We start from the raw sequence: 11,550 nt of genomic DNA, 5'->3' as shown, positions 1-11,550 counted from the left end.
CTAGAAAACCACATAAACACAAAAGTAATGACAACTGCACAATTTGGGTTCACACAACCCTCATATACACTCACTCAAAAATAAGTGCCTGATGACAATCAAAGTCATACACTGGATTCCCCAATAAGCAGTAAAGCATGTGCCTGAGACACATTGGTAACACAGGAGCACCCGAAATAAAAACTTTAAATAGAATCTGCTATTTGAGAATCATCAGAGAAGTCATCATAGGAAAAATTAATTCTTTATTTTACTTCCTTACACTTCGGTTATAATTTTGCATTGTTTTGATTTCCCATTACCTATGTTGGACATCAGGGGAGATCACCATAATTTTTTGAGATATTCAGGTCTTTAAAATCTTAATTGAGCCCGGAAGCACACCCAAACATTCACATCCAAATTACAAAACATGGAAACCCATGCCTGTTGATACGGGTCCCCTGAGCATGACACTTGGGATGGCAGAGGGACTCTGTTCTGGCAGCCAGAGGACCTGTAGTCTAACCCTCGCCTCCCACTCACTCTGCATTGACACCCTGTTCAGATCTCAGTTTCCCAATGTAAAAAAAGTAATTAAAACCGAGATGGTGGAATTGGCATGATTTCCAACATTCACTTGAGCTTTGTCTGCCCATGAATCCCACCTCTTGCCCAAGGTCACCCACAGCTAGTGGCTACAGAGGCAGAATTGGGGGTAATTCCACTTCCTAGTTCAAGGCCTTCTCCACATAGTTGTACCCACACACAAACACCCCTTCCTTCTCTGTCCTGCCCCAGCTCCTCGTTACTATGCCTGCCTCTCCCCTCTCATCTCTTGGGCTGCCAATCCACAGCCCCCTCCCACCCCTCGCAGATCGCTCTGCAGGTAGTGCAGAAAAAGACAGCAATAGGGGGAAACAGCCAGGCACACTGAAGGGGTTACTTTGCCCGGGGACCCCTTTTTCTGAAGTTGTCCTCAAAAGCAGAAATGAGTTGATTTGCATTTTCCCACTGAAGCATGCAGAGTAGCTGAGGAGTGTTCCTCGTTACCAAGAAGCGTCTTCTCTGGTTTGCCCTGAGGCCTTCTCTGGGGCTGGAGCAGCTCTGAAAACACCTGTATGCTGCCCATTTAAATACATGCTTCAGACAAATCTTTCCTTGGGGGTGGGAGGGGGTTCAAAAGGGAGAGACTAATGCTTTCCTTCCCCGGCATACATTATCCTTCCTGTGAATGCTGAAGGCAAAAATTAACACTCTCCAGGCCGGTTATTTCTAGTCTGTCTATCCAGGCAATGTCGGCCTTCTGTGTTCAGGGGCTGCCAAGTAGGAGCTTTCTCACTCAGCCGTTCATTCTGCAAGTATTTGCCGAGCTCCTATTCTGTTCAAAAGCACTGTGTTGGCCACGTTAGCCTCACACAGACAGCTTTGACAAGGTGTGCTCTCAAACTGCTCACAACCTACCGGAGAAGATAATGTGCCCGGATATACCCAAATCTACCCAGATGTTACCTATGCACCTCACTGCATCTCAGAAATTGGCTCGGCCAGTGTGGAACCCACAGCTGGCCCCATGATTTCTGCAAATTCCTGGCCTTCCTTCTTTGCTGAGCTCCTGGGCCTCCTCCCATGATGGGGTACCAGCACCTCATGGCTTCGGTAACTTTGCAGAAGAGCTTGAGACAAGAAGGGTGGCATCACATGCCACATGCTCTTCTGCCATCTTAGTGGCTCTCCACCTCCCTCCCAAGTGGCTCCCAAAGCCTGGGCTCTCAAAGAGGTGGCTCACCACACTGTGTACATTCCTCTGTGAAGTGGAAGCCCACCCTGATTCTCTCACAGTGAGCACATCCCACAGGCCACTCTTCCTTCCCCAGTATCCTGAAAATTTGGGGAGTCAAGGTTTCTCCATCCTTTTACTCAAATAATTATAATATCAGTGGGAAAGTGATGGAAGTCATAAGACTGTGCCTGGTTCCAGGCACACAGTTAGTAAACGTATTGAATGAACACATTTGTTGAAGTAGAAGGTTGGAAAAGAACTACGGGTGTTCAGGGGAGGGAAAGATGGCTTGCGTGAACAATTTAAAGCAGGAAGTCTTTTCTGCAAAAGCAGGCAGTGGCACGTGAGCAGACAATGTCGCCTGTTACCCAGGTCTTTTTGACCCACATCTCCTAGGCTTCACCCCCCCATTCCCCACCCCCACTTTTTTTGTTGGTTTGTTTTGGGCATCTGCCCAGCTCTTCATAAAATACCAGGAGGTAAAGGGATCTTGAAGGTCTGGATACAGAGCTCAGGAATCATAAAATCCTAAAGGGTCCAAGCAAGAAGAAATGTGGGAGCTCATGTACCCCACTTCCTTTGGTTCATAAAGGAGTAAACAGACCTTTCCAAGGTCATGCAGCATTGCCAATGGGCCACAATGCTCTCACCGCTCTTTCTTCTATGGCAGAGGAATCCAGACCTCTGCTGTGCTTTATTTGGCCTGTAGAGAGTTCTCCCCCCACCTTACGTGAATCAGTGATCCACATTTTAAAATCAGGAAACTTCACATAATAATCCAGAATAAAAAACAAAACAAACCAAAACAACACTGGGCTCACATCCCTGACCTGCAGCAATGGCTGCAGCTGGGTAGATAGAGGCCCCATTTGCACAGCCTCCTTCACTCTCAGTTGTCTTGTACCCGGGTGGTTCACTCATCGCCATCCCAGTCATGGCCCCCAGATGGCTTTAGACTGGTAAGCCCTGCTCTCCAGCAAGCTTCCTGCTCTACCCAAGGGGAAAAAACATTTAGCATGACTAGCCTCAAGTAGCTCTATATGTATGTAGTTCTAGAAGGACTAAGAAATTCAGTAATTCCTCTCGCCAACCCCAACCCCACCAAAAACTAATAATAATATTAATACAAACAAGAAAACAAAATGTCTTTCCCATTATCTAGTCCTGCCTGGAATTCCACTGTAGCTTGGGTTAAGTATTATGGCAGTCTAACATCTTGGATTTGGAAGAGAAATGATGAAGAAAGAAGTGGTCCCTAGCACACACCTTCTTCTATTGTAAGAACCCTCAGAGCCTCTGCATGTGTGTGTACACCCACACACAATACACAGGGCAACATACAGTCCTCTCTCCACAGCAGCCACTTCGCTGAAATCTGATTCAACCAACAAAAACTTAAACTTGCCCTTAAAAAAATAAAATAATTTTCATAAAATGAAAAGATAACAATGAAAATATAATGGTTTCCTCTAGAGACTCAGAGAGAGAATAAACCAAAGGAATAGGTATCAAGGATGCATGATGCCGTATTTTGCTTATTGTGAGTGTGTGGACATTGAGAGGCAGAAGGTACATGAACACAAGGCAAAAAAGGGAGAAAAACTGTATTTCGGCAAGGGTTACTTCATTGTGGTATCAAGCCTACACTTGGGTAAGCACCAAAATACGATGTCCAAAAATTTAACAAGTATTCCTCCTTTCTCTTGTTCCCGTTGTATTCCGGGAAATGGAGAGAAAAATGTAACGAAGCATATTTCTTTTTAAATGGCATGTCACTGGCCTCCATGAGGATCCTGTGTTCTGGCACTGTTTTAATTAGGAGAGATGAGCACGTGTCCAGAGTTCCCCCACTGCCCTTCCCTTGTCTGAGTGACGGCTTCACAGAGAACTGGCAACCAGCACCATTTTGACAGTGAACTTCTTTCTCTCATCAGCATTCCTCCAATCCCCAGATAATACTCCTCATTCCTCCCACATTAACTAACACACACAACTTTCTTCCTCCCACCCTCTCCAGCCCACACTTCTTCTCTCCAAAACGCATAACATAATTGTGAAGGCTAATTATCAAATAATGCTTAAGCCTTTGGGAGCAAGATAGGGGGTTCTAGGAATGTTTTAAAAAGTCCCCAGGCTGCAATAGAAACGTGATTAACTGAAACAAAAATGCCTAGTGAAAAGTTTCAAAAGTCAGTTAAAATTTGTTATAATATATATACACATATATATGTATATATATATATATATATATACACAGGTATTACACACATATATGTATTATTATAATATGTAATATATAGTATCATTGTGTGTGTATGTGTTCAGTTTCTTACTAGGTCACAGAGATTCTCTGACATTTTAGGGCAAGTTCCTTAAAGAGAAATAATTTGAAGTCGATCCATCCTTTTCCTAATCCTGGGCAATCCACCATGGATTTCTGCCCACCCTGCCCTCCCCTGAGAGAAGACCTCTCAGCTGGCTTTGGAAGGAGGGACAAGAAGCCTGCCTCTACTAAGAGGGAAGGGGAGAGTAATTCTGGGTGATATAATTCTCTTCCTGGCCCGAACATGAGCAGATAGGGCCTGACAGATGTAGTCTTTATCATGGAATAAAACGGGCTCACAGCGGTGAGCCACACACATGAATGTCACATTTTATGAACTGCCGTATTGCCGCACTGCACGCTGCAGTGAGCAGAGCTGGGTAGACCAGGAGGTTGAGAGACAACAACCAGGTCTCCCGCCTTCCGTGCCCCCTCCACTGCAAGCACAGGCATCGGTTTGCTGTCTGCATCCTCAGAGAGGAAGAAACAGCGGCTGTGGATGCACCTGCGTGGGGGCCAAGTCCTCAGCTGTGATGCGTGGAGAAGATAAAAATAGCACCCCGGCTGGTCAGATTTCAACTGTCCTGGGACCCAGAGCGGTTACAGAGCAGAAGGGCTGGGGTAGAGGGGAGGAGGGATTCAGAGAAAGCATGCATAATAACTATGCATGGCCTGTCGTGCAGAGAGCTGCAGGGCAAAACTAAGGCTCCCCATGCCTCCTTCAGTAAAAAGCAAGCCCGGGATGCAATTCTGTGCACAACAAGCCCTCCGACAGGAGAGAGCACATTATGAATCCTGGGGCAGGAAAGGGAGGAAGGTCCATTCTGAGACTCAGGCTACAGAGGAGCATCCATGAGGACCAGCTTTTGACTAAACCCCGTGGAGGAGATGATGTCCTGGGACTTGCCTTCTAATTGAAGGAAGCCAGTCCTACTGGTTATCTCTTGCCTCACTCATGGGACTCCCGCATAAATGAGGATTCTGAGCAAGAGCTAATCAGAACCTGTTGGGACTCCTCTCCCCCATGCAGTATTCCAGAGTCCTAACGGCCATGGAAGAATCAGGGTACATCTTCCCAGACCGGTTTTCCTTTGGTGCAGGCAAGTAGGGCAGGGAGATGATTCTTTTTATCAGGACACAAGCATAAATGTAGAGTCAAGCAGAAAATCCAAGCATTTTTAAGGGAAAATGTTAGTCTTCAAAGAACCTGCAGGCTTCCAGGAGACTATTTTGAGCTTCAGCCCTATCACCAACCTGGAAATGAGTTTGCTTCCCTCTGTTATTAGAGATTCTTTGGTGCAAAAAGCTTATGCATATGGTAGGCTAAATAGTAGCCCCCAAGGATATCTAGGTCCGAGTCCCCAGAACCTGTGAATCTTATTTATATGGCAAAAGGGACTTTGCAGGCGTGATTAAGTGAAGGAACTTGATTGAGATAGGGGTTTATCCTGGCTTATCCAGAAAGGCCCTATATGTAATCACAAGTGTCCTTATAAGAGAAATGCAGAAAGAGGTTGGGTTCAGGGAAGAGGAGGTGATGTGACAATAGAGGCAGAGACTGGAGTGATGTGATTTGAAGATGGAAGGACAACAGCAAAGACATACAGATGGCTCCTAGAAACTAAAGAGGGTAAGGAAACAAACTCTGCCCCCAGAGCCTCCGAGGGAACCCTGCCAACACTTGACTTTTCCCTCACTTTGCTTTTAACCCATTTTGGACATCTGACCTCCAGGACTGCAAGAGAATAAATTTGTATTGTTTTAAGCCACTAAATTTGAGGTAATCCATTACAGCAGCAAGAGGAAACTAATACATTTCAAAAATAAAAGTCCAGGTCACGTGGATCAGCAACTTTACACTATTATAACAAATGATTTTACTTCAAAACACACAGAATGCAGGATGTTGGGAGGTAATTATTTTATCTCTTTTCCACTAAAAATTATTCTAGTAAGTCACAAAACGTATTTTACTCAGACCAGCATCCATGCATTTGCTCATATCGTTCCCCTGCCTCTAGAGCTATCCTCAGCCTTCCTACTTTTGGTTCTATTGTGAAACAAATAAGTGAAGTCTCCCTAAATTGATATGCTTCATGAAAGTGAGGTTTTCTGTTCCTAAGAGGCTTCAGTATTTGGAAAAGGCAAAGAAAGAATTCCCGATCCCATAAAGGGAGGAGGTTCTTACCTCCAGTGCCAGTCTCAGATTTTTAGAGTGAGTGATCTGAGTGGCAGCAAAAGTCTTAGGGGACCAAACTGTTTTTTCTGTTGGCCCACTGCTGTACTGCAAGTGCACACTATTCACTGGGAATTATAGTACAGTTTCTCCAGTGCCCCCTAATAAAATGAAAATAATATAAAAAGACATTGTCAGTCATTACCCCAAATCATACATCAGTTCTAAAATAGGCCCACATTTGCCCAAAACACTTGTGAATTATCATGAAATACAAACAACTGGAACTTACGATAAAAAGATTTAACTGGAAGATAGACAAAGAGGATCCAATACACAACTAACAGGAGACCCTGAAGAAGAAAGCGCAGGGAACAGAGGAACCTCAAGAGAACCAAGAAAATACCAAGCTATAATTAAGCAAGTTTCCTAATATAAAAAAGGATTTGAACAATATATCTAAAGAACATGCCATGTACCTAAGAATATTGACTCAGAATGACCAAAACCAAGACATATTCTAGAAAAAGTATTACATTTAAAAGAAAAAGAAAAAAAATGGATAGCTAGGCAAAAGGAGCATATAGCTTATAAGAGAAATCAAATTAAATTATGCTCAGATTTTTTTCTTGACAGCAAAGCTTTTTGCCAGAAGAAATTAGAGTAATGCATTTAAAATATTCAAGGAGGGAAAATGTGAACTAAGGATTTTTTATCCGGGAAATCACAAACTGATAATAACATGCAAAGGCTCAGATAATATTATTCCCATGAGCCCTTCCTACAGAGTCTACTAAAGAACAAGTTTCAGACAGGTATTGCTGGTGAATATTAGATATATAGTTACTTTTAGATAAAAGACCAAATGAGGGTTAAAAGGTAGATACTCCAGTATGCAATAGCTATATGATTTAAAATGCAAATATACTACAACTACAAAAATGGAGAGATGATTAGCATATGCAAAAAAATTTTTATCAGCTTTCAGTAATAATGTCAGTGATAGTACAAGTATTATTCTGTGAATGTCATAGATGTAAAGTAGAAAAAAAGCAAATGCTAATTATGGGATATTCTAATTCTACCATCTCCTGTGGCTTCAAGGGTCTTCTGGTGAAAGAAAGGAGCTACTGAGGTAATATAGAAGATGTTAAGTAACCTCCCTATAGGTGTGAATCTGAATTAGAAATATTAGTATGAACTCATGAGGTCTTTGTTTACTCCAGCTGTTTCCATTAAAAGTACTTAGAAACAAAAGTCATCCCAATAGCAGTGTGCATCACTAGCACTCAGATTTGATCTTCAAATGACATACCTCACGGAGCTAAACCAGGATTTCTTGGAGAAATGGCTAATTCCAGGTCTGAGGTAGGAAATGTCCATGATGAATTTGAAACATCTTGACATGCCGTTAGAAGGAAGCTGTCAAAGATTACTCGGGTCGTTTCAAAAGAACTCAGGAAGCACCTTGAAGAGTTTTCCACTGGCCAAAGATTTGAGCTTTGCAATAGATTGAAACTCATCAAATATATATAAACTCCAAGAGTTTATGACATATATTAAGAAAAAAATAGTCATCTTTTGAAGAAACAGTGATCCACCTGTTACCTTGAAAACTGGGGTAAGTAAAAGGAAATCATCAAACCTTATCCTACCTATCCTATATGAACTGTATGTAGTATGTGTAATAAAATAGTAGAGAAGGTGAAGTGTCTCTTCATAAAAGTATCCCAGGTGATAAATAAAAAGAAAATGAGGAAATAAAATTTTACTATTTTTCAACTCCCAATGAATTAATGAATATAAACATTGAGTATCTACTTTTACTAATATAAAAAAAATCATAAAACAGACACAAGACATAACACCACCTTTAACCTTGTTAAAGGAATAAAGTCTCTTGATCCAGCTCCCAGTTTGCAGGAAATACAGCAGACAGGGGAACACACTGACCCACACCATGAGTGAGCAGTCAGCAAATCTGATTGTCAAAAACACAACAATTCAAATAGCCCAGATTTATCAGCAGATAAATTGCCAGAAAAAGAAAGAGGCAGAGGGGGAAACCATAGATTAAAAGAGACCTACAGGGCATATCAAGTTCAAATATATACGGGCAGGACTAAGACTAAATAAACTATAGGGTTTAGGGGTTCACACTCGAGTGATAAAACCATAAACAAATGCAAGGAAGTGGTTACTATAAAAGTCAGAATACTGGTTACTTTTGGAGGTAGGGAGGGATTGTGTTGGGATGAGACAGGTGGAGGGGTGACAGGTGAATGACAATTCTGTTTCTTGATTTCAGTGGTAGTTATAGGGGTATTCACTGTATAATAATTCACTAAGCTACATATTTATTTGGTTTGGTTTTCTGTATCTGTGTTTAGCAGTACAATAAAAATTTTTTTTTAAAGAACAGTGAACTGCAATGGTTATTTGTGTTCTTCATCTCTGGGTTAACTATTTGGTTTTGATGATAAGAATTTATCCCCAAAGCAAATACTCCTTTGATTTCTGAAGGAACTAGGACCTAATAACTAGTGTCCAGCCATGATCATTGAATTAAACACATAGTAGAGCTCATTAAACTCTTGTTGCATTGAATCTATTACTCAGTGAGTGGATAAATAAATACAAACCTTCCATACTCTAAGTCATTGTGCATAGTTCTACTAGATGCCTCTCCCTGGCTAGAAAAATCCTCAGGCGCTCTCTATTATCTGCAGGAAATGCTTATGTTTCCCAGCTTCACATTCCAGCCTCTCGTCCAGAAACCATCTCAATCAACCTTCCCAGCCTTACCACGGCTACTTTCTCAAACGTTCCACTCCAGCCGAACAGGTCTACTTTTAGAAATCTATCTCCTATCTTGTCTCATTCCCCCTGTCTTCTCTGGTAGCTTTCCCCTTTCTTTCTACTCACACACACTCTACTCATCCTTTAAGGCCTGGCTCTATTCCCATTTCTTCTCCAAAGTGAGTCCTTATTACTCTGCCCCATTGCGCTTTCTCTTTCCTTTGAACTTCAACAATGCCTAGTATCAATACTGGACACTTAGCCCTAGTTTGTACTGGTATTGTGCGAGAAATGCTTATCTTTATTTGTTTGGGTCTGCAAATATACTCTATATTTCTTAAGTCTGGAACTGTGACTGAAATTTAAAAAAAATTTAACATAGAAAGCCTATTACCACATTTTGTGCAAATAAGGCTCCCAATCAATATTGTCAATTGACTGGTTGGGGTGGGGGTGGTTGAATGGATGGATAGAAGAAGAGATCAAATTATCATATATTTGAGAGCATTCAGTGGGTACTGACAGATATAGACATGTAAGTTTATATTCAATGGGGGCAGAATTATGGGGATCTATTTGACCCTGGTAAAGTCACTGCAAAGGGGTTTCTGGTCAACACCAGCAGCATTTATTGATGTTAAGTACCTCAAGACTGAGGTGCTAAAATGAAAAAAGAGGATGCTGAGATTAAATGGAAGAAACTACTGATAAACTTCCTTTCACTCACAACGTTGTCCACATCTGGACCGCTCTGTGGCAGCTCACACACTTACATTCTGAAATTTCAAGAGTCCTACTCTATACACTTGAAAAAAAAAATCTCTGTATAAGGTCACTTATGGCAAGTTTGGGGATGGGCAGGACTATGGATTGGGTTGAGTGAGAGCTCTTTCGGGACTAAAATCTAGGCCTGAGCAATTACCATTAAAAATGTAGAGGCCCGATCCTTGAGTTGTAAAGGTGACATCTGCACAAAGAAGAAAACGTGAGGTCCCTTAGACGTGTCAACAGTCCCAGAGAGCTCTGAGCTGAAAGAGATCCCTGCACTGTTGGATCCCAGGCCGGCAGAGCGGCACACGGTGGTCCAGGGCCTGTTTCTTCTGCTTCCCTCCTTCCACTAACCACAAACCTTCAAGGACCAGACAGGTTGGAAAGGATAAATGAAGAGGAGTTTGTGAGCTGAGATGTCAGCAAATACAGATAAACAGAATAAGAAGTGGAAAGAACGGGAACCCTCAGAGTCAACAGACTTGTCTTCCCTTGTGTTCAGGCATCTTCCCTTCAAGAAAGCCAGGGGAAAAGAGAAAGGTTCTAACATTGATTGGATGTCTCCTGTGTCATGAGAGCTGTTCTAGCTGCTTTCGTACATAAATTTTATTTAATCCTCCCCCTCAATTTTCAATAAAAGGCTTTTCTTCCCTGTTTTACTGATGATACAAACCAAGATTCAAAGAGATTAAGAGATGTGGCTAAGGCCACACATCTAGTTAATGTGAAAACTAGGATTCGATCCCAGGTTTAATTTCCTCCAAAGCCCTGCCCACTATACCACTAGTGGAAACAGAATCATACATGTTTTATCTGAAAGATGACCTCTCCATCATCATCCTCATTTCAAAGATGAAGAAACTGAGGCCAGAAAGGAGAAGCAATTTGCCCAAGCTCACACAGGTAACTTGTGACAGGTCCTCACGGCAGCCCGGGGCCTTCTGGTCTCCAGCTAGGAGCTCTCATCACTTGTATCCACCAGAGTCCTACATGAATGACACACTCAGATGGCGGCACTGGAGAAGAGCTGAATAAAGGGACGGTCAAATGCAATGGCACATTTAAAGGAAAAAAAACAAAGGGTGGGGGAAAAACACTCCAGGTGGAGCCACTGCAGGAAGAGCAGTGACCACCCCTGTGCCTGAAGGAACAGGCCAGGACCCTGAATCCAGAGAGAGCTGTGGCTGAAGCTGAAGCTATAGCCATAGGAACCTTGGTAGAGGAAGCCACTGACAGTCAGCAGCCTGGCAGGGAGGGACACAGGCAATAATCCCCTGCCTTCTCTCTCTCCTCCAGCCTAATGGTCTCCTGTTGGTGCCTCCCATAAGCTGGGAGGTGAGAGGGTCCCAGGATGCAGCTCCCAGGGGTCAGAGCAGGGTGGAGAAGGGGGGAGAATTGAGCTGAGGGGCAAATGCGGACTTCTGAGAACTCTGCCACTACACAGGGATGCTTCTCTAAACCTCAGTCCTGCCTCAGCAGGTCAGAGACAACAAAAAAGTCTCCCTTCTTAGTCAACGTGGGGCGGAGAAGGCTTGGCATGGGAAAAGAAAGGGCAGCGCGCAGCACAGGGCTGGGTTTCTCACTGGCCGCTGCAGGGGTGTTATCCTAATCGGGCCGACCTGTCTGTGATAAAAGGGAAGAGAAGCCCAGTTCTAATCACCTAGGGATCAAAGGCATGGCTTTGGGACTCTTCTGCTTTGGTACACAGGTCAGTACCGGTGT

This window comes from Hipposideros armiger, unplaced genomic scaffold (assembly GCF_001890085.2).
Source record: "Hipposideros armiger isolate ML-2016 unplaced genomic scaffold, ASM189008v1 scaffold_211, whole genome shotgun sequence".
Taxonomy (NCBI): domain Eukaryota; kingdom Metazoa; phylum Chordata; class Mammalia; order Chiroptera; family Hipposideridae; genus Hipposideros; species Hipposideros armiger.
This window is presented reverse-complemented; position numbering follows the sequence as displayed.